Consider the following 25,215-nt stretch of genomic DNA (forward strand, 5'->3'; position numbering starts at 1 on the left):
CTGTAACCTGGGTGACTGACTACACTCCAGCAAGGGCAACCAGCCTTAGTGATGCTGAATGTATTTGCATTACTGACTGCAACCTCAAACCCCACTCAGTTGTGAATACTGTGCATGATTTCACAGGATAAGCAGCTGGGTGTGTGCGAAGAGTCTACTTCTGCAGAAAAAATAGCTCCCCCTTTCCATCTAATGCAAATGTAAAATTACCAGAGTAATACACAATAAATCTCTGTCTATAATTCCTCTTTGCACACAGAGTCATGTTTTCATATTAGTCAGAAAACGAAATTTCTTTGCCAATTGGAAAGCACACTTCCTACTGTTTTTTTTTGCAAGTGATAAGTACTTTTACAGTCTGACACATTTTGAATCCACTTTTCAGATTCTTAAAACAGCACATGTCCAAACAGCTTTTTGAGACCAGGAACATGTGTAACCTGGGTGACTGACTACACTCCAGCAAGGGCAACCAGCCTTAGTGATGCTGAATGTATTTGCATTACTGACTGCAACCTCAAACACCACTCGGTTGTGAATACTGTGCATGATTCCACAGGATAAGCAGCTGGGTGTGTGCTAAGAGTCTGCTTCTGCAGAAAAATAGCTCCCCCTTTCCTACTAATGCAACTGTAAAATTACCAGAGTAATACGCAATAAATCTCTGTCTATAATTCCTCTTTGCACACAGAGTCATGTTTTCATATTAGTTAGAAAACGAAATTTCTTTGCCAATTTGAAAGCACACTTACTACTCTTTTTTTTGGCAAGTGATAAGTACTTTTACAGTCTGACACATTTTGAATCCACTTTTCAGATTCTTAAAAAAGCACATGTCCAAACAGCTTTTTGAGACCAGCAACATGTGTAACCTGGGTGACTGACTACACTCCAGCAAGGGCAACCAGCCTTAGTGATGCTGAATGTATTTGCATTACTGTCTATAATTCCTCTTTGCACACAGAGTCATGTTTTCATATTAGTCAGAAAACGAAATTTCTTTGCCAATTTGAAAGCACACTTACTACTCTTTTTTTTGCAAGTGATAAGTACTTTTACAGTCTGACACAGTTTGTTCTTTTCACTACTCTTTTCCTTTTGCTTTGTGATTTCAGTACATTAACCATTTTATCTAATGTACGCATCCTATTCAAAATTAAAATGAATAGTTTCCTTTTTAATTCTAATGCCTTAGCTGCAATGGCTTCAATTTCTTTTTTTCTCTTATAAAATTTAGCCTTTTGCTTATATTTCTTCACATCCTTTATCAAATTGGACATAACTCTTCTCTGAAACATTTTTCTATGTATCTCTTTAAACGCTGTTTTTCTGTTTAACTTAATCTTTATTGTTTCTGAAGGTATATTTGCATTAACTGAATGCTCAATTTTTTCCTGTTCTTTTCTATTTAAAACATTCTTTCCAGTACAGACATTTTGTACATTTTTCCTTTTTTTGAAGATGTTCTTTAAAAAATCTTTTGTCTGCTTACCAGAAGACTTTCTCTTTTTCCCAACATGAGCATCTCCAACTAACTTAGGTCCTCCAGTTGTCTTCAAATATAGTTTTTTTTTGTGGTTTTTCCTTAGTCTGGATTTTGTAGGCATCTTAAATTTTGTTCACTGCTCTTCAGCAATACCTGAAAAAAACTAAAAAAAAATTCCTTTATTTTATTTAAATATATTACTACATTTTTTATGATCTTTTCAAATCTTAAAATACTAAGTACCCCTTTCCTACAAGTGAAAATCACAATAACACCTTCACAAATTAAATATCTAAAAACAATTCCTGTGTGCACACAGAGTCATGGTTTGAAATTAGGCAGAAAACGAAATTTCTTTGCCAATTGGAAAGCACACTTACTACTCTTTTTTTTGGCAAGTGATAAGTACTTTTACAGTCTGACACATTTTGAATCCACTTTTCAGATTCTGAAAAAAGCACATGTCCAAACTGCTTTTTGAGACCAGCAACATCTGTAACCTGGGTGACTGACTACACTCCAGCAAGGGCAACCAGCCTTAGTGATGCTGAATGTATTTGCATTACTGACTGCAACCTCAAACCCCACTCAGTTGTGAATACTGTGCATGATTTCACAGGATAAGCAGCTGGGTGTGTGCGAAGAGTCTACTTCTGCAGAAAAAATAGCTCCCCCTTTCCATCTAATGCAAATGTAAAATTACCAGAGTAATACACAATAAATCTCTGTCTATAATTCCTCTTTGCACACAGAGTCATGTTTTCATATTAGTCAGAAAACGAAATTTCTTTGCCAATTGGAAAGCACACTTCCTACTGTTTTTTTTTGCAAGTGATAAGTACTTTTACAGTCTGACACATTTTGAATCCACTTTTCAGATTCTTAAAACAGCACATGTCCAAACAGCTTTTTGAGACCAGGAACATGTGTAACCTGGGTGACTGACTACACTCCAGCAAGGGCAACCAGCCTTAGTGATGCTGAATGTATTTGCATTACTGACTGCAACCTCAAACACCACTCGGTTGTGAATACTGTGCATGATTCCACAGGATAAGCAGCTGGCTGTGTGCTAAGAGTCTGCTTCTGCAGAAAAAAATAGCTCCCCCTTTCCATCTAATGCAAATGTAAAATTACCAGAGCAATATGCAATAAATCTTTGTCTGTAATTCCTCTTTGCACACAGAGTCATGGTTTGAAAATAAGGAAGAAAACAAAATTTCTTTGCCAATTTGAAAGCACACTTACTCTTCTTTTTTTTTGCAAGTGATAAGTACTTTTACAGTCTGACACATTTTGAATCCACTTTTCAGATTCTTAAAAAAGCACATGTCCAAACAGCTTTTTGAGACCAGCAGCATGTGTAACCTGGGTGACTGACTACACTCCAGCAAGGGTAACCAGCCTTAGTGATGCTGAATGTATTTGCATTACTGACTGCAACCTCAAACCCCACTTGGTTGTGAATACTGTGCATGATTCCACAGGATAAGCAGCTGGGTGTGTGCTAAGAGTCTGCTTCTGCAGAAAAATAGCTCCCCCTTTCCTACTAATGCAACTGTAAAATTACCAGAGTAATACGCAATAAATCTCTGTCTATAATTCCTCTTTGCACACAGAGTCATGTTTTCATATTAGTTAGAAAACGACATTTCTTTGCCAATTTGAAAGCACACTTACTACTCTTTTTTTTGGCAAGTGATAAGTACTTTTACAGTCTGACACATTTTGAATCCACTTTTCAGATTCTTAAAAAAGCACATGTCCAAACAGCTTTTTGAGACCAGCAACATGTGTAACCTGGGTGACTGACTACACTCCAGCAAGGGCAACCAGCCTTAGTGATTCTGAATGTATTTGCATTACTGACTGCAACCTCAAACCCCACTCGGTTGTGAATACTGTGCATGATTCCACAGGATAAGCAGCTGGGTGTGTGCTAAGAGTCTGCTTCTGCAGAAAAAAATAGCTCCCCCTTTCCATCTAATGCAAATGTAAAATCACCAGAGCACTACGCAATACATCTCTGTCTATAATTCCTCTTTGCACACAGAGTCATGTTTTCATATTAGTCAGAAAACGAAATTTCTTTGCCAATTTGAAAGCACACTTACTACTCTTTTTTTTGCAAGTGATAAGTACTTTTACAGTCTGACACATTTCAAATCCACTTTTCAGATTCTTAAAAAAGCACATGTCCAAACAGCTTTTTCAGACCAGAAACATGTGTAACCTGGGTGACTGACTACACTCTAGCAAGGGCAACCAGCCTTAGTGATGCTGAATGTATTTGCATTACTGACTGCAACCTCAAACCCCACTCGGTTGTGAATACTGTGCATGATTCCACAGGATAAGCAGCTGGGTGTGTGCTAAGAGTCTGCTTCTGCAGAAAAATAGCTCCCCCTTTCCTACTAATGCAACTGTAAAATTACCAGAGTAATACGCAATAAATCTCTGTCTATAATTCCTCTTTGCACACAGAGTCATGTTTTCATATTAGTCAGAAAACGAAATTTCTTTGCCAATTTGAAAGCACACTTACTACTCTTTTTTTTTTGCAAGTGATAAGTACTTTTACAGTCTGACACATTTCAAATCCACTTTTCAGATTCTTAAAGAAGCACATGTCCAAACAGCTTTTTCAGACCAGAAACATGTGTAACCTGGGTGACTGACTACACTCTAGCAAGGGCAACCAGCCTTAGTGATGCTGAATGTATTTGCATTACTGACTGCAACCTCAAACCCCACTCGGTTGTGAATACTGTGCATGATTCCACAGGATAAGCAGCTGGGTGTGTGCTAAGAGTCTGCTTCTGCAGAAAAAAATAGCTCCCCCTTTCCATCTAATGCAAATGTAAAATCACCAGAGCAATACGCAATAAATCTCTGTCTATAATTCCTCTTTGCACACAGAGTCATGTTTTCATATTAGTCACAAAACGAAATTTCTTTGCCAATTTGAAAGCACACTTACTACTCTTTTTTTTGGCAAGTGATAAGTACTTTTACAGTCTGACACATTTTGAATCCACTTTTCAGATTCTTAAAAAAGCACATGTCCAAACAGCTTTTTCAGACCAGAAACATGTATAACCTGGGTGACTGACTACACTCCAGCAAGGGCAACCAGCCTTAGTGATGCTGAATGTATTTGCATTACTGACTGGAACCTCAAACCCTAAAAGTATTCCTCATTTATACCAGTACATCTTAATTTATGGTAAAAACATAGTCCATATTATTTTACATGTTCCTCACATTTAAATTTCTCCCAAAACACAAAATGATAAACACAACTTCAACAAAAGGAATTCCAATTCTATTATTCATTTCTTAATTTACCATATACATCCCCTCTCAAACTCTTAACTCACCTTTAAAATTAGTTAGTTGTGAAAGAAATGTGGCACTCAAACAGCAGATTATCAGAGCCAGGATCTCTGTTCTGTACACCTCTCTCCTCTCAGCAGAACCAGATAATGGCAATGTTTCCCTCTCTTTTTCCACACATATACATGTTAGTTTCAAATCTCAGTGCTTCCCCCTTTTTTTCAAATGTAATCACACATTTCTATTAATTGAAAACCCAACCCTTTTCCATAAGTACCCTTCCCCCAACTTGACTTCAGCCTAGTACCCTTCCCCCAACTTGACTTCTGCCTGCTACCATAGCAACTGCTCTTGAAACACTGCTGTGTAGAGTTAGGTCAGAAGTTCACCACACAATGTTTCATTTCCAAAGAGCAGGAGTGCTTGACTTTTCAAACCTAACAGCAAATCCATAGTACTGTTCTTTGGTAACACATTTTTCTGTACCAATACAAAACATGCTTCTATAAATTTACACATACAGCCTAGTTTTTAGTGTAGAATGGTATGAAACAGCCAATCAGTTCTTTTTTTAAAAAAAAAAATATGTATGCCTCCATTTCCAAACTGTCTTTCATTTCTTGTTACCATTCTACTGAATTACACCTCCTGAGTGCATCCAGATCTCCTTGGAAGATGTTCACAGTGTGGATTGTAGGGCACAGCTATGTCTTCTGGAGTGAAAAGTATGCAGAGAAAACAGGTATGGTGAGAGACCTTGCTTTGCCAAATGTAGACATTAAATGGATTGGTCAGAGAGGGTTAAAGTGGCACCAATTGATGCCATTGGTGAAATCCTTCATGCAAATCCAACACCCTGACCTCATAATAGTGCACTGTGGTGGCAATGACCTAGGCACTTTGACTGGGGTAGGTCTGGAAATGCTTATGAAGGACACCTTTGCACAACTGTTTTCACTTTTACCTAAAACTGCCTTTGTGTATTCTAACATATGCCAAAGGCAAAAATGGAACTGGTCCAATCAATTTTGTCCGCAGATTGACAAAGCAAGAAAGCACGTCAACAAATCTGTTTCTGCTTTCCTCCGAGACTATGGTATGGGTTCCATTTACCACAACAACTTGCGTTACGACATGCAAGACATTTATAGAGGAGATGGTGTACACTTCACTGATGAAGGGAACAGAGTCTTCCTCTTGAACCTTAGACTCTGCGTCGGTACTTGCTTGTAGGTACCACTAAAAAATCAAATCACTTTATAAACACAACGGCTCTTTTTAGAGCCCCCTAATATCTAAACACTTAAATCTGATTTTTTTTTCTCGCTCGCTCGCGCACGTCACCGTACGCGTACGGTAAGCTTACCGTAAGCTTACCGTACGCGTACCCCGCGATTTTTTTTTTAAATTAATAAATATTTTTTTGTACTTTTCTGTCCTTCTTTGACCCCCTTTCAAATGTTAGGGGGTCTGTAACTCTCTTCCTTGCCCCCTTTTCAAGTTATCACCCTTTTTTTTCTGAGTGAAACACACAAAATGGCGGCCGCTGCTTCCTGGTTTCGACTGATTCAAATGTTTACTAAGATCTAACAGCCAATCAGAATCGCGCTCGCGCACGTCACCGTACGCGTACGGTAAGCTTACCGTAAGCGCACCGTAAGCGCACCGTAAGCTGCCACAGATATATATATTGATTTAAATGCTATTTTCTCAGGAACTACTGAACAGATTTACACCAGACCTACAAAAGGCACTTCCTTGACCTGAGGACTACCTCTCTGCTAAATTTCAAGTAACTCTGTTCAGCCATTCGGGCTGTAGCCGTGTCTAAAGGTCCTATGGAAAAATGCATGGGAAAAATGCGTTTTGGGACCCCCCTTTTTTCTCAGCCCCCGCTTGACGAATCCCCCAGAGACTTTCAGGGTAGGAGCGGAGCGTAGCGCCCCACCTATTTTGAAAATTTCGCGAGGATTCGTCGACCGGTGCCAAAGTTATTCCAAATAGAATGTTGCGGTTTTCCTATGGAAACAGGGTCCTAACTATAACTACCTACTGGCGACCGCCAGTAGGTAATATATATATATATATATATATATATATATATATATATATATATATATATATATATATATATATATATATTATCTACTGGCGGTCGCCAGTTGATAGTTATAGTTAGGACCGTGTTTCCATAGGAAATCCGCAACATTCTATTTGGAATAACTTTGCCGCCGGTTGACGAATCCTCGCGAAATTTTCAAAATAGGTGGGGCGCTCCGCTCCGCTCCTACCCTGAAAGTCTTGGGGGGATTCGTCAAGCGGGGGCTGAGAAAAAAGGGGGGTCCCAAAACGCGTTTTCCCCATGCAATTTTCCATAGGGACCTTTAGTCCAAGGTACAGCCCGAACGGCTGAACAGAATTACTTGAAATTTGGCAGAGAGGTAGTCCTCAGCTCAGGGAAGTGCCTTTTGCAGGTCTGGTGTCAATCTGTTCAGTAGTTCCTGAGAAAATCAAAAGTAAAATCATATATATATGTGGGCGGAGCCTAACCACACATCTCATCCTGAGATCTGATTGGCTGTTAGCACTTCATCCAAGAAGTGTTGGCAGCCATCTTGGGACCAATATACATGATAGCACCTCATTAAAAAGCATTGCAGTTAATAGAAGGTTTTAAGACTTTAGTTTCATTATAAATCATTTGTTGATGGTACCATACTCATTTTAGGAATTGTGGTATGTTCTAAGGTGATTTCACCATGTGAAAAAGCCTTCTGCTGGGAGATCATGATTGAGAGAAAAATATTTTCTCATGCTTTTCCCACAGAGGTTTGGAAGGTGATCTATAAGCTAAACTGAGAGCTTATTTTCTGTAAATTCACATTATCTTTCTCAGTCATGTGAGAATGAAGTCTGACATTCTCAGTAAAACATGTACATCCAACAAGGGCAGAGACTGTCAGTTGATTCCTTTGTATTCTACTGCAGCTTCCCAGAGTGTTCCAAAGAACAACTAGAGCGCTAACAGTCCTACTTCTGATAAACGTATGGCACACCTGAAGCCATCTTGCTTGGATTAAAGTGGTAACTCTTAAAACATTTAATTTAAAAAGGAACAAAATGAGGGGGTTCATTTTTCCATAACAAGTATGATTAGTGCTGAAGAAAGAAAAACTAGGGCACATTTTGACTTCTGAAATCCTCTTTTATTTCATAAAAAAATTCTGACATGCAGACTGAAACATGCACTTTCAATACCAGCAGCAGTTTTCCCTGGTGAGCAGTAGCTTTACTACAGTGATCTAATGAGCAAAAAGAGTGCTAACATTCTGAATTTATGGCAAATGTGTGACACATCTGAATGCCTTCTTGATGGAATCAAAGTAAAAAACTGAAAGTATTTCCTACTGAGGAGACTGCAGTAAATGAGGAAATTAGGAAACTTCATAACAAATAAGTCTCCCAAGATGGCCACCAGAGGCAAAAGAGCCCAAATGTAGCCCAAATATCACCCAGATGTAGCCCAAGTATAGCCCAATGACAGAATGTCCCAGAGTGTTCTTAAAAACAACTAGAGCGCTTACTGTCTTCATTATGACAAAAGTATGGCACACCTGAAGCCATCTTGATTGGAATAAACTGGTAACACTTAAAACATTTAATTTAAAAAGGAACACAATGAGGGGGTTCATTTTGCCATAAAAATTATGATTAATGCTGAAGAAAGAAAATGAGGGAACATTTTGAGTGACTTCTCAAATCCTCTTCTATTTCACTAAAAAATTCTGACATGCAGACTGAAACTTTTAATACCAGGAGCAGACTTCCATGGTGAACAGTAGTTTTACTACAGTGATCTAATGAGCAACTAGAGTGCTAACTTTCAGAATTTATGGCAAATGTGTGACATATCTGAATACCTTCATGATGGAATCAAAGTAAAAAACTGAAAGCATTTCCTACTGAGGAGACTGCAGTACATGAGGAAATTAGGAAACTTCATAACAAATAAATCTCCCTAGATGGCCACCGGAGACAAAAGAGCCCAAATGTAGCCCAAAATCACCCAGATGTAGCCCAAATATAGCCCAATGACAGAAGTGTGCAAAACACTTATTATTTTGTGTTTTTGCAGTGTTATATAGTGCAGACTTGTCAGGTATTGGAGTGCTTTACATGAGCATTGGTTACATCCCACAAGAACAAATTCATTTTGGTTGTAGACATGGGGAGACACAGTAATTTGACCAGAATCACAGAATGTCGAGCTGAAGCAGAAACTCCAACCTGGTTCCCCAGTTGCAAAGTCTGCCGTTCTGGAAGTAACACCACATCCTCTCCCCTAAGTGCAACATTTAATCAAGTGGTCAACTGGATAAAAAAACATAAAGATAACAAATCATTTAAAAGTGCTTTGTTGCTATTTGAAAACTCAGAAAATATGTCCTTATTTTAGTCTTTTAGAGCACTAACCATAATTTTGATGCCAATAAGACCCTCTCATATATGTAATTTCTAAAGGAAATGCTCTAGGTTTTACAGTTTTTATTACATCAAGATGACGTCAGGCGTTCCACACTTTTGTAATAAATATAGAATGTTAGCAATCTAGTTGTTCATTGGGATACTGTTGAGAGGCAGAGGTCAGGGGCACGGACTCTGAAAATTGAAGGCAGGTAGGAGGGTGCAAAGGCAACAATTTAACCACACTGAGCAGGCAGGAAGGGCCGTGGCAGCACAACAGACTATGGAGGGCAGTGGAAAGGGGGGCAGGGGCAACAAACCAACAATACAGGACTTCCAAGAGAGGCTGTGGCAATGTAATAGACCATTGTGGGCAGAAGGAAGAGGCAATGGTAGTACAACCATACATGCCAACAGACCCGATTCAGCCAGGAAACGTCCAATGTTTTTAAGCTCAAATGGGCTTTATTTGATCTGTCTCCTGTCTACAATCTCCTCTTTTTCAATGTAACTCAAAGGGGAAAATCAATACCCCAGTTTTTTTTCCAAATCTCCCTCTTACCAAGTTCAAAATGTTCGCAAGTATGGTACATTGGATCATGGAAGGAAATGGGGTAGGGACATGGACTTGGATAACAGAGGACAGGAGGGACATGGAGAGGTGCACCAAACTGACCCTGCAGGGCAGGCATCAGGGTTTGCAGCAGCACAATACACCACACAGGGCATGCGGGATGGGAGTGCAGCACAACAATCCATAGAAAGCAAGAGGGAGGGGACAGGACCATGCACATGGACAACAGAGAACAGAGGGGCAAGAGGCAATGGTAGCTAGCAGACCATAATGGACAGACAGGAGAGAAAGCTGCAGCATAACAGACCATAAAGGGCAGGAGGGACGGATCAGGGGCATTACAATGGAACAGACAAGCCAGGAGGGAGGGAGTAGGGGTCTGCACATGTAAACAGAGGGCTGGGGGCAAGGGGGCAGGGCAGGAGCAGCAAGATAGCCATGGAGGTCAGGCAGGATGGGCACTAGAAGCAAGACACACCATGAAGAGCAACAGTGAGACTGTGATGGCATACACATAGACCATGGAGGGAAGGTGGGAGGGAGTCAGGGGCAGCTAACTGACGACACAGGGAAGGTGGGTGGGGCCATGGCAGCACAGAAGACCATGCATGGCAAGTGGGAGGGTTAGTGGCAGCACAATGGCTATGATGGGCAAGAAGGAGGGTGCAGGGGAATGCACAAAGGACGATGGAAAATAGAAGGGAGGGTCAGGGCCTGTGCACAGACAAGAAAGTTCAGGGGAAGGGGCCTCACAACAGACCACACGGGGCAGGCAGGAGGAGCAGTTGCAGCACAACAGACCAGGGAGGGCAGAAGGGTGTGGCAGTACAATGGACCATGTAGGACAGGAGGAAGAGGATAGGGGCATGGCATGTGGACAGGCAGGGTGGAGGTGGCAGGGACAGGTTACAGTCATCTGACAATGCTAGGCAGGTGGGAGGGGAGTGGCAGCTCAACAGAACACTCAGTGTAGATAGGAGTGGCAGGTCCATGGAACATGGTGGGCAAAAAGGATGGAGCAGGGGCATGCACAAAGACATCGGAGGGCAGGGGGAAGGAGAATAGGGGCAGCAAGCTAAGCACAGAGTTTAAGCAGGAGGTCAATGATGGGGCATAGAATTGGGCAATGGAGGGCAGGAGGAGGGGACTGGTACATCATACTAAATTGAGGGCAGTGGCAGCACATCAGACCATGCATGGCAGGAGGGAGGAGGCTAGTCAATGGATTCACACAACAGAGGATAGGGAGGAGGGGGATGGGGCAGCAAGCTAACTGTTCAGAGAAGGCGGGTATTAGGAACTTTATTGTTTTTAAAACGTGTGTCTGTGCGAACTACTTAAAATATGAACAAGTATGCAGCATAATCTCACTTTTTATTCAGGAAGAAGAGGACGTTTGCGACTGTGACTCCGGGCTCACTTGGCAGAAACACCCCCTGACCCTCCACCCCCTATCGCAAAATGTAATGCACGTGAAAAGGGTAGGTGAGCACAGTGTCATATAGAACATAGTCCTGAGAGCACGATTGAAAATGAAAACTAGATATAGTGTATGGTATAAACTATGCACCAAAAAGTGTGATATAAGATGAACCGGGCGTGAAATATAATATGCAATACAGTGTGCACAATGACAGATTCATTGGAGAGCGCGAGATAGCACAGGCACTAACGCGTGCTATGCAATGTGCGCCTTGGAGTGTAATATGCACAGGGCAGTGTTGTGTAACCTAACTAGTCTCTAAAGTTGTAATATAGAATATGTGCTGGGGAGTGTAACGTTGCATATGCACTGTGACAAAGATATGGATCCCAGATTGTAATATGTATGGCATAGCACTGTGCGTTATAACATAGGCATCGATCACATATACATGTAAAGAGATGTAATATAATGTGAATATTGGCTGAATTAATATTGTTTGTAGGGTTACTTTTCAAAAGTAATATACTGTATTATGCTGTGATAATGATGGATTATTGATGGATGTAAGGGAAAACTTTTGAAATTCAATAAAAATATTAAAAAAAAAAAAAATAACATAGGCATCGAGGAAGGCACGTTAGATGGGGCAATATAACCCGTGTGAAGATAAGTGTGGCATGACATATTCACGGGGTGGTGTTACAGTGCACATGGGCTAGAGAGTGTCATAGCATATGCACTAGCTGGTGGAATACAACACAGAGGTGTGTGGCACTCGGCAGGCAATGGTGGGTGTAACACAGCATTGGGCTCTGCCAGGAGCGCGCTGTGACTCTCAAGTGATGTTCATCCCCTTTCCAGAGAGTAAAATAAAAAGTATTACACATCCGGCAGTGGATGTGTGTTTTATTAACCATGAGGGGGGTTTCTTACATAGTTTTGGTCGAATTTTTGTCGAATCCCCTTTGAATGGCTTGGTGTGCATGTGTATTAAATGTGCCCGTCAATAGCTACCCATGTTTGTATAAATAAACAACAAGGGTGTCTACCGGGATTAGGCACGGTAGGGCATCAGACATGTCAGAGCTTCACTAGTGGTGTAAATACATTCCACGTGGATTCATTGTATGCATAGTCGCCTTTTAATGAATATCACTCAAATCGTCATGGTGATAGGTACGTACGGTTTGTCCAGCATGTCCTAGGTGTGTCTATAAATATAAATTTTTTAAAAATAATAAAAAACAGTGGCCGGCCCTGGGGATTGGGGTCAAAAAAATATAATTAGGAGACAGGCCCTGGGGGATGGGGTCATCAGGGCCAATAAATTAGAATAAGAAGGGGAACCACACAGCCCCCCTTCTTAAAAAATTAAAATAAATAAAAGACTGGCATCGTGCCGGAGGCCACACCCCCTCCTTGCAGCACTCTGCAAACGCGCCCCCTGGCGAGTTGTAAGTTGGGGAATTAATTCCTCTTCAATACTGAGGGTCCCTGAGGGCCAACTAGCCCAACAGGCATCTCCAGTATGCGCCAGGGAGCTGCGCTGCAGACAGGTGTTCTGAGGCCAAGCCCCTTTTTACACCTCTCTGCAACGCAGCTCTGTGGCGCTTACTGGCGGTACCTAGTGGTCTAGTTTGACCCTAGGGACCCTTAGGATTCAAGGGGACTTAATCTCTCAACTTAGAACAGCCACAGGGCGCGTTTACACAGTGGTGAAGGGAGCGGACGGGGCTTGAGGTGACGTGTGCAAACACGCACTATGGCACGTTTTAAATTGGGGATATAATTTCCCTTCAATACTGAGGGTCCCTGGGGGCTAACTAGCCACCAAGTGCTTCCAGTAAGCGCCACTGAGCTGCATTGCAGAGAGGTGGTCCAGGCTGTGCCACTTTTTACACCTCTCCGCAATGCAGCTCTTTGGCACTTACTGGAGGTACCTAGTGGGCTAGTTGGACCCTAGGGACCCTCAGGATTCAAATGAACTTAATCTCCCAACTAAAAACGGACACAGGGCGTGTTTACACAGTGGTGAAGGGAGGGGACGGGGCCTGAGTTAACGTGTGCAAAAACGCCCTGTGGCCTGTTTTAAGAGGTAGTTTTAATCCCCCTGCCCTATTATATACTAGGGGCTTACAGAGGAGGTCATGCTAATCACAGGGGGACCCCAACGCATAATGTTCCCTAGTGTATGTAGGTGTTTTCACTGTATTCTAAGTGTCTTTTAACATAGCACTGGCTCTAGGACTGGTTAGTCAGACTCAGTTACCACCAGTATCCGTCTGAAAAAGTTGAGGGTACAGGATGATTTTGCAACAAGGATTCTTTCTGCTCTTCTTTTTGTTCTTTCTGCACGTTATCCTTCTTCCTGCACTTTTCTTCGTCTTTGAGGACTTCTGTTGCTTCTTTCTGCACTTCTTTTTTTTCTTTCTGTGCATTTTTTCTTCTTTCTTCACATGTCCTATCTCTGTAGGCATAGTTAGAAATTAGCATTTAAAAAACCTTTGAAATTCACAGAAAAACCATAGGTTTCAGGCACGTTATAGTTAGGAATTAGCATTTAAAAAACCTCAGAAATTCACTGAACAAAACATAGGTTTCAGGGGTGTTATAGTTAGCTGGACTTTTCACTTGTACAAAACCATTGAAATTCCCCCGTTATAGTTAGTTCAGCTAACTATAACTCGCGCGCCCGCAATGCACTGCTGATGACGTCACATATTACATCACTCATGACATGGTCAGTGACATCACTCATGACATCACTGATGACATCTCAAATGACATCACTGATGACATCACTGATGACATCATCCTCGTGAAAATTTGATGCACCTCCTCACACTCTAATATAACCTTTGATACACCCACTGTAAAATACAGACTACCATTTTCTGAATCATTGACACACCAATACCAGTTACTGCATACGCACTCACTGATTCCTAGGTCTACACACACATCCACTCATTCATCCATACAATCACTCTCACTCATACATGCAGTCACTCATCAATACAACACTATCATGTGCACTCATACACCTTGCGGACTCCGGGGCTGCGGGGCCCCCGCTAATATTTGTTGGCAATGCCCCCGGGACCTGGCCCACCGGGGGGCCTTAATTTGAATGAAGCATGGCAGGATTTGCGACCCTGGTGCAAATTTTGCCGAAATTGAAAAAAAAATGCTTTTTTTGGGCCCTGGGAGTCCTTGTGGGACCCTCTGAGCAGGCCTAGGGGGTCAGGGTATTTTTACCCTGCCCCCTTTTCTTTTTTTTCACCTTTGTTTTACTGTTTTCTTGGTTTGGAGTGTTGGCAGCCAGTCACAGTGAAGCTCGTGCTCGGGAGGGGTTGCGACTCCACCACGTCCCTAGATATCGAAACTTTTTCTTTTTCAAACTTCTCAGGAACTACTGAACATATTTACACCATTTAACAAAATGGGCTCTTTCTGAAACAAGACCTACCTTTTTGCAAAATTTGGTGTAATTCCGTTCAGCAGTTCAGGCAGTAGCTGTGTCTAAAGATTCCTTTTTTCTCAGCCCCTGCTTCTCGATTCCCCCCGAAACTTTCAAGACAGGAGCTGACCGGAGCGGGCCACTAGTTTTAAAAATTTCGCGAAGATTCGTCCACCAGCGCCAAAGATATTGAAAAAACAATAAACGCTTTTGCGATGAAAACTAGGTCCTGACTATAACTACTTACTGGTGACCGCCAGTAGGTTTTATATATATATATATATTCACTTAAAAAACCATAGGTTTCACACATGTTATAGTTAGCTGGACATTTCACTCGTGAAAAACCATTGAAATTCCCGCGTTATAGTTAGTGCAGGCAACTATAACTCACACAACCGCAATCCTCTGCTGATGACGTCAGATATTACATCACTGTATTTAGACACTTATTTACCCATGTCTTCTTCCATTAATTTTTAGCTATATATATATTACAAATATTTTTTTTTCAGAAAGACACATATGTCATCAGTGATGTAATATGTGACGTCATCAGCAGAGGATTGCGGTCGCGTGAGTTATAGTTGCCTGCACTAACTATAACGGGGGAATTTCAATGGTTTTTCATGAGTGAAATGTCCAGCTAACTATAACATGTGTGAAACCTATGGTTTTTTAAGTGAATTTGCAAGGTTTTTTAAATGCTAATTCCTAACTATAACGTGTGTGAAACCTATGGTTTTTTCAGTGAATTTGTACGTTTTTTTAAATGCTAAGTTATGTATTTATGTATTTATTTATTTTAAGGTTTTTCACCGTGCGCGTACCGTACGCGCACGGTGCACTTCGCGCACCGTGCGGTAGAGAAAGGGTGGTGGGCCTCCGACCAGCGCTCAGGAATTCCGCTGTGTAGGACTTACAGGAGGTACCAGAAGGGCTTCTTGGCCCCGAAAGTCACTAATAAAGTGGATTTCATGCCCGTCCCGTAGTCTGCCAGCAGGCTCGTTTGCAGAGTGGTGGAGACAGGGGGCATGGCCTCCGAATACATCTTAGCAATCCTACTGTGTTGGACTTACTGGAGGTAACAAGAGGGGAAGTTGGCCCCCAATTCCTCCTGCCTACCATGATCCAATGTACCATACTTGCGAACATTTTGAACTTGGTAAGAGGGAGATTTTGAAAAAAAACTGGGGGATTGATTTTCCCCTTTGAGTTACATTGAAAAAAAGGAGATTGTAGACAGGAGACAGATCAAATAAAGCACATTTGAGCTTAAAAACATTGGACGTTTCCTGGCTGAAACGGGTCTGTTGGCATGTATGGTTGTACTACCACTGCCTCTTCCTTCTGCCCACAATGGTCTATTATATTGCCACAGCCTCTCTTGCCAGTCCTGTATTGTTGGTTTGTTGCCCCTGCCCCCCTTTCCACTGCCCTCCATAGTCAGTTGTGCTGCCACTGCCCTTCCTGCCTGCCCAGTGTGGTCAAATTGTTGCCTCTGCACTCTCCTACCTGCCTTCAATTTTCAGAGTCCGTGCCCCTGGCCTCGGCCTCTCAACAGTATCCCAATGAACAACTAGATTGCTAACATTCTATATTTATTACAAAAGTGTGGAACGCCTGACGTCATCTTGATGTAATCAAAACTGTAATACCTAGAGCATTTCCTTTAGAAATTACATATATGAGAGGGTCTTATTTGCATCACAATTATGGTTAGTGCTCTAAAAAACTAAAATGAGGACATATTTTCTGAGTTTTCAAATAGCGACAAAGAACTTTTAAATTATTTGTAATCTTTATGTTTTTTTATCCAGTTGACCACTTGATTAAATGTTGCACTTAGGGGAGAGGATGTGGTGTTACTTCCAGAGCTGCAGACTTTGCAACTGGGAAACCAGGTTGGAGTTTCTGCTTCAGCTCAACATTCTGTGATTTGGGTCAAATCACTTAATCTCCCCATGTCTACAACCAAAACGAATTTGATCTTGTGTGATGTAACCAATGCTCATGTAAAGCACTCGAATACCTGACAAGTCTGCACTATATAAAACTGCAAATACACAAAAAAGAAGTATTTTGAACACTTCTGTCATTGGGCTACATGTGGGCTACATCTGGGTGATATTTGTGCTACATTTGGGATCTTTTGTCTCTGGTCACCATCTTGGGAGATTTATTTGTTATGAAGTTTCCTAATTTCCTCATTTACTGCAGTCTCCTCAGTAGGAAATGCTTTCATTTTTTTACTTTGATTCCATCAAGAAGGTATTCAGATATGTCACACATTTGCCATAAATTCGGAACGTTAGCACTCTAGTTGCTCATTAGATCACTGTAGTAAAGCTACTGCTCACCACGGAAGTCTGCTGCTGGTATTAAAAGTGCATGTTTCAGTCTGCATATCAGAATTTTTTAATGAAATAGAAGAGAATTTGAGAAGTCACTCAAAATGTGCCCAAATTTTTCTTTCTTCAGCACTAATCATAATTTCTATAGCAAAATGAACCCCCTCATTGTGTTCCTTTTTAAATTAAATGTTTTAAGTGTTACCAGTTCATTCCAATCAAGATGGCTTCAGGTGTGCCATACTTTTGTCATAAGTAAGACAGTAAGCGCTCTAGTTGTTCTTAAGAACACTCTGGGACATTCTGTCATTGGGCAATACTTGGGCTACAACTGGGTGATATTTGGGCTACATTTGGGCTCTTTTGTCTCTGGTGGCCATCTTGGGAGATTTATTTGTTATGAAGTTTCCTAATTTCCTCATTTACTGCAGTCTCCTCATTAGGAAATACTTTCAGTTTTTTACTTTGGTTCCATCAAGAAGATGTGTCACACATTTGCCATAAATTCTGAATGTTAGCACTCTAGTTGCTCATTAGATCACTGTAGTAAAGCTACTGCTCACCAGGGAAGTCTGCTGCTGGTATTCAAAGTGCATGTTTCAGTGTGCATGTCAGAATTTTTTCATGAAATAGAAGAGGATTTGAGAAGTCAAAATGTGCCCTAATTTTTCTTTCTGCAGCACTAATCATAATTTCTACGGCAAAATGAACCCCCTCATTTTGTTTCTTTGTAAATTAAATGTTTTAAGTGTTACCACTTTATTCCAATCAAGATGGCTTCAGGTGTGCCATACTTTTGTCATAAGTAAGACTGTTAGCGCTCTAGTTGTTCGTTAGAACACTCTGGGACATTCTGTCATTGGGCTATACTTGGGCTACATCTGGGTGATATTTGGGCTACATTTGGGCTCTTTTGTCTCTGGTGGCCATCTTGGGAGATTTATTTGTTATGAAGTTTCCTAATTTCCTCATTTACTGCAGCCTCCTCAGTAGGAAATACTTTCAGTTTTTTACTTTGGTTCCATCAAGAAGGCATTCAGATGTGTCACACATTTGCCATAAATTCTGAATGTTAGCACTCTAGTTGCTCATTAGATCACTATAGTAAAGCTACTGCTCACCAGGGAAGTCTGCTTCTGGTATTCAAAGTGCATGTTTCAGTCTGCATGTCAGAATTTATTTATGAAATAGAAGAGGATTTAAGAAGTCAAAATGTGCCCTAATTTTTCTTTCTGCAGCACTAATCATGATTTCTATTGTTCCTTTGTAAATTAAATGTTTTCAGAGTTACCACTTTATTCCAATCAAGATGGCATCAGGTGTGCCATATGTTTGTCATAAGTAGGACTGTTAGCGCTCTAGTTGTTCTTTGGAACACTCTGGGAAGCTGCAGTAGAACACAAAGGAATCAACTGACAGTGTCTGCCCTTGTTGGATGTACATGTTTTACTGAGAATGTCAGACTTCATTCTCACATGACTGAGAAAGATAATGTCAATTTACAGAAAATATGCTCTCAGTTTAGCATATAGATCACCTTCCAAACCTCTGTGGGAAAAGCATGAGAAACTAGTTTTCTCTCAAACATGATTCATGATATCACAGCAGGAGGCTTTTTCACATGGTAATGTCACCTTAGAACACATCACAATTCCTAAAATGAGTATGGTACCATCAACAAATGATTTATAATGTAACTAAAGTCTTAAAACCTTCTACTAACTGCAATGCTTTTTAATGAGGTGCTATCATGTATATTGGTCCCAAGATGGCTGCCAACACTTCTTGGATGAAGTAATGACAGCCAATCAGATCTCACAATGAGATGTGTGGTTAGGCTCCACCCAAATATATATGTGATTTTGATTTTGATTTTCTCAGGAACTACTGAACGTATATACACCATTTAAGCAAAAGTCACGAGTCTGAACTGAGGACTACCTCTTTGCCAAATTTGGTGTAATTCCGTTCAGCAGTTCGGGCTGTAGCTGCGTCAACAGGTCCTATGGGAAAATGCATGGGGAAAATGCGTTTTGGGACCCCCTTTTTTCTCGGCCCCCGCTTGACGAATCACCGTGAAATTCTGAGGATAGGAGCGGACCGGAGCTGGCCAAAAGTTTGGAAACTTTTGCGAAGATTCATCAATCGGCGCCAATGTTATTCCAAATAGAATGTTGCGGATTTCCTATTTGCCCGTACAATACTCACATATTTGTGGTTAAGGCATGCTTGGTAACAGCATATGTTTTGTTTTAAAATTACAGGTTAGTAAACTTACCCTTTTTATATATATATATTTACACACCTATGTTATATATATAAGAAAACAAAAAAATGATTTTAAAGGTCATTTTTTGACATATAGGTAATTTTGCACTATGATGCACTAAGCACTTTTTTGTAGCACTAGAGCACTTTAGAATTAGATTCAGCACATTTTGCACTTTAAAAATGGACAACCAGGCTTATTTTGCACATGAGGAAGGCACTGCAGCATTGAAGGCAGACTTTCAACATGATTTATACTATGCTAGATTGCTTAACAGCAGGATGTATTGTTTCAAATTATATGGGATCATGTCAGCAAAAATGCATTTATGCAGTTAGATAATGGTTAGATATTGACTCCCATCTAATGTTATATGTCCCAGGAATATTTAGTAGGATGTTTTTAACAAGATTTAGATTGGTAGTCGTACATAGATTACTGTCAATACCAACTATGAATGACTGATCACGAACTCTGATACCCTGCCCGTGTGACAACCACTCTGAACAGTCTATGATCCACCTAGTCCTATTCTGTAAATTTTACGTAGAGTTGAGGAAAGTCTATTTACTTCTACTTTTAAAACATCTGGGCGTAAGGCAATGTCGCACAGCTTTTATTTGGCTGCAGCTTCTGGTAGATGAACACAATGCGTGGAGGGTGGCCAAGTTTTTAAAAAAGGCGATCCAGGTGAGGAAAAGTATGGTATTTGAGGTGTAAATTGTGGGCATTAGCTCCCCTTATGGTGCTGGATCCATTTTTTGGATGTATGTCGTTACAACGCACACTTTTACAACGCATGCACTTACAACGCATTTTTTACAACGCAAAATCCATTACAACGCATTCCATTACATAGCATGACACTACAACGCATTTTTAAAAACTACCTTTACAACACATTCCATTACAACGCATACTACCTTTACAACGCATACCATTACAACGCATAATATTAAATTGCATTTAAGGTAAGTATTAGATAGTATAGGGGTAAAAATTACTTTTCTAACTCCAGGGGGTGCAACAGTAGGGTAAGTGTTGGATAGTATAGGGGTAAAAATTACTATTCTAACTCCAGGGGGTGCAACAGTAGGGTAAGTGTTGGATAGTATAGGGGTAAAAATTACTATTCTAACTCCAGGGGGTGCAACAGTAGGGTAAGTGTTGGATAGTATAGGGGTAAAAATTATTATTCTAACTCCAGGGGGTGCAACAGTAGGGTAAGTGTTGGATAGTATAGGGGTAAAAATTACTATCCTAACTCCAGGGGGTGCAACAGTAGGGAAAGTGTTGGATAGTATAGGGGTAAAAATTACTATTCTAACTCCAGGGGGTGCAACAGTAGGGTAAGTGTTGGATAGTATAGGGGTAAAAATTACTATTCTAACTCCAGGGGGTGCAACAGTAGGGTAAGTGTTGGATAGTATAGGGGTAAAAATTACTATTCTAACTCCAGGGGGTGCAACAGTAGGGTAAGTGTTGGATAGTATAGGGGTAAAAATTACTATTCTAACTCCAGGGGGTGCAACAGTAGGGTAAGTGTTGGATAGTATAGGGGTAAAAATTACTATTCTAACTCCAGGGGGTGCAACAGTAGGGTAAGTGTTGGATAGTATAGGGGTAAAAATTACTATTCTAACTCCAGGGGGTGCAACAGTAGGGTAAGTGTTGGATAGTGTAGTGTAATATTATGCGTTGTAATGGTATGCGTTGTAAAGGTAGTATGCGTTGTAATGGAATGCGTTGTAAAGGTAGTTTTTAAAAATGCGTTGTAGTGTCATGCTATGTAATGGAATGCGTTGTAATGGATTTTGCGTTGTAAAAAATGCGTTGTAAGTGTAGTGCATTGTAAAAGTTGCGTTGTAAAGGTTGTTCCCCCAATTTTTTATGTGTAATTGTATCAAAATCTGTTAAGTTTATAATGAAATTTGTTTTTATTGTACGTGCTTTTATGATTGGTATATTAACAATCGAATAAAGCTTTCCTTGACTTGACTCCCATCTAATGTGAGGTTATACGCTATGTTTCTTTTAAACAATGTCACATACATGATAACTCATATTCATTCATCAAAAAGTTTTATGTATTTTTCTTAAAAAAACATATATAATTGTTTTTAGAAATGTATATTTAAAGCCGGTTTACAAATACCAGAGATCACGGCACAGTGCAGTGTGTTTACTATGTCTATTTTAAAAAATGTCACCAGAAATGGTCCGGTGTTTTGTTCATAAGGAGGTAATGTGTAGCGTTTCAATATGTGATCAAGGTCACTTGGTGACAGAAACGCGTAATGGCATAAGGATGTGTGAAGAATAAACAAGAGATGCAAGATCAGAGGAGTTTGTGCTCTTTTTTGGAAAGGGAGGAAAAACGGAGGAGCGAATTTGCAAATATATACACATATAAGGATTTATTGCGGCGTGGCTCAGCCGAGGAGTTAACACGCCATCCATTAAGTAAGCGCCACTCTGCCAGCAAAAGCGAGCCCTGTTTGGAAGTATATATATATATATAATATATATATCCTCACAATCCCTTGTTAATGCCGTCACGGCTACAAGGAAGCCAGCACACCAGTTTAAGTCCAAAGAAGTTTATTTTGGCTGACGCGTTTCGACCGTGCGGTCTTTATTAAAGCTGGGGAAACATTGTGGAAGTGTTCTCTATATAGCCAGAGAAACACTGTTGCATAGTTGATAAACTTAGGGAAAAGACTTTAGTCACTGTTACATAAAAGAAATGTCACTCAGTTCAAAAGAAAAAAGACTAAAATGTCAACAAATTAACAAAGAACAATGAAATGTTTCTTCCCCTCAATTAAATAAACACATTGTACATCATGTATTATAGAAGTGTAAATGATATAAAGAATAACATAATACATCCAAAAAGAAGAAAACACACAAGTGAATTTAGTTTATCAATTGGATCATGTTTCATGCCAGTGCATGTATACTATGGTGCAACAGTAACCCTAACGTGTGGCCACTATGGAATACCGGCCCAGTGACCAGGAGAACAAAGAGGGACAGCCACAGGGGGGTGCGAGGAGGCATATTTTCACAAAAAAGAGAGAATCAGAGGAGGAAGGCCCAAAAGATCGTGGGGTGGAAAAAGGGGGGGCTTTGTTGGAGGAGGAAAGGAGGGAAATAGGGAGGGGGAGGGGGATGGAGAAGGGCATGCAGGAGGGAAGAGAAGTGGGGGAAGAAGACAGAGAGGAGTGAGAAGTATGGGTGGGAGAAAAAATTGTGGTACAAGGTTATCAAATATCAGTTGTTCTCATTTTCTTCGTGAGCTATCCCAGATGTACATGAAGCTCCTCATCCTGGTTGAGGCCTCCCAGGGTTTTGCTGCATAGGTAAATTATATTTCGGGATTCCATTCTTCTGAGGGCCCATTCCCTGTCTCCACCTCTGATGTTGGTTGGAACCCTGTCAATTCCAAAAAATGATATTTTCAGATTCTCTGATTGAATGGAGCTATGTGAAGTGTTACAGTGTCTGGCCATGGATATGTTCTGTCATTGTTCCGAATAGCCCTAAGGTGTTCCAGGATGTGTTTCTTAGTGGTAAAGTTGGTACTTCCCACATATCTCTTACCACACACACATACAAGTACATAAACCACAAAATCACTGTTACATGTAATGAAGGGCTTAATCCTATAGGACAAAATGACAGACTTGATATTAGAGCTATGCGTACAAGCCTTGCACTTGCCGCATTTGTAGAAACCCTGGAGTTCTTTTAGCCAAGGGCTGCCTTGTGGTTTACCTGGTTCCCTCACGGTGTCTACCAAAATGTCCTTTAAAGACTGACTTCTGTAGTATGTGATTTGTGGATTGGGGCTGACCAATTTGCCTATGATCTGGTCCAACTTGACCAAATGCCAATGTTTCCTCACTATGGCTTGGACCTCAGTAGAGCTGGAGTTGTAGGTTGTTATAAGTCTAATCTCAGGTTTGGTGGGTGTGTGTGGCTTGGGTTTAAGTAAGGTCATTCTGTCCACATCCCTGACCTTGTGTCTAGTACCATCAAGGACTTTGTGTGTATACCCCTGTTGGAGGAATCTCTCAATCATCTTCCTGTCCACTAGCTCATAGGCTTCCAGGGTACTGCAGTTTCTCCTAGCTCTAAGGAGTTCCCCGTACGGGATACTGCATTTAAGTTTAGGTGGGTGGTGACTCCTCGCATGCAGGATGCTGTTCCCAGCAGTTTCTCTCCTGTGCAACCTCGTTTCAAATTTACCATCCTGAACTGTGACCTCTACGTCCAGGAAATTAATCCTCTCCCTACTGGTTTTGCCGGTGAACTTGAGGTTGAGGTCATTGATGGAGATAATTTCAAGGAAATCATCTAGAATGGCTTGAGAGTCATCCCAGATGAGGAAAATGTCATCAATGTATAAAGTCCAATGGACCAGGTACTTAGTGTATTTGTCAAAGGTCTCTGACCACATGCATTCTGAATCCCACCACCCCATAAACATACAGGAGTAGTTCGGCACGAAGCAACTGCCCATGGCAGTCGCTGTCAGTTGTCTGTACCACTGTTTGCCGCACAAGAAGAAATTATTCTCCAGGCAAAACAGTAGAATCTCTAGTAGCAGGTCGGAGTAGTCAAATGTGGCAATAGGTCTATCCTTAAAGAAATGTTTGCACGCCTGGATCCCCAGTTCATGTTGGATGCATGTGTAGAGGGAGATCACATCTACTGTACAGAGGATGTAGTCGGGGTGCCATGGTATATCAGAGATCTTGGATATAAAGTCCATACTATCCCGACAGTAGGAGGGTAGGCTGCAGACATAAGGAAATAAAAAATGGTCAAAGTATATTGATGCGTTCTCTAAGACACTGTCATTGGCTGGAATGATGAGCCTACCTGGTGGGTAGGTGCTGGGCTTGTGAACCTTAGGTAACATATAAAAACAGGGGCTAACTATTTTTTAACTGTTAAAAACAAAAGTTATTTTTGTTTCAAAAGTCCTAAATTGTGCCATTTACAGAGCATTTCATGTAAGCAATCAATAATAGCAAAATATTGTTCAATCCTGGCCTTGGTATAGCTGCCAGAAAAATCAAGCTGTCTCTTGGCTTCCTCCATATTCTTCTTAGCATCCCAAAGAACAACATTACCCCCTTTGTCAGATGGCTTGACAAAAGAGTTTGCTTGCTTCAGGGAGAGAAGTGCTGCTTGTTGGCCCCTGGTTAAGTTCATGACAGCACGATTACTATTCCTCATATCCAATTCACAAATGTCACGCACTACCGCTTCATGAAAAGAATCAATGTTATCATGCGGGGTATTGGGGTTAAACCTTGATATAGGTCCGAAATCAATGCGACTCCTCTTGCCAGTCTCCAGATCTAAGAGACTCAATAGTTGCCTCTCAGTAGACCAGTTCCTATCGCCCAATTCCAGCTCCCTGAGGGAAGCTAGGTCGGCGATATATCCCCAATGGAGACGACACTTGGGGGGGTGTTGGGATAAGTAAAGTCCTGCCCGTTATGATAACATCTCCCAAGGCTCTTGACCGTTTTAGGTTATGGATTTTAAGCAGCATGAGTTTTCTAGCAAAAAGAAACATGTCAATGCCTGTTCGGGAGTAGTCGAAATCATTTGTGGGACAAAAAGAAAGACCCAATTCCAACAGCATCTGTTCGACATGAGTGAGGGTGTGGGAAGACAGATTAATGACTGTTAAATTTGACTTACCCATCATTTGTTACTCTTGCTCTGCTGAATTCCTCTCCCATGTGGATTATCTGTTGCCCCTTCCACCTCTGCCCCTTTTTATTTTCCTTTTGCACTGTTTAATTCTTTTTCTTTTAGAGGTTTCC

This window comes from Triturus cristatus, chromosome 5_2, assembly GCF_964204655.1.
Source record: "Triturus cristatus chromosome 5_2, aTriCri1.1, whole genome shotgun sequence".
NCBI lineage: Eukaryota > Metazoa > Chordata > Amphibia > Caudata > Salamandridae > Triturus > Triturus cristatus.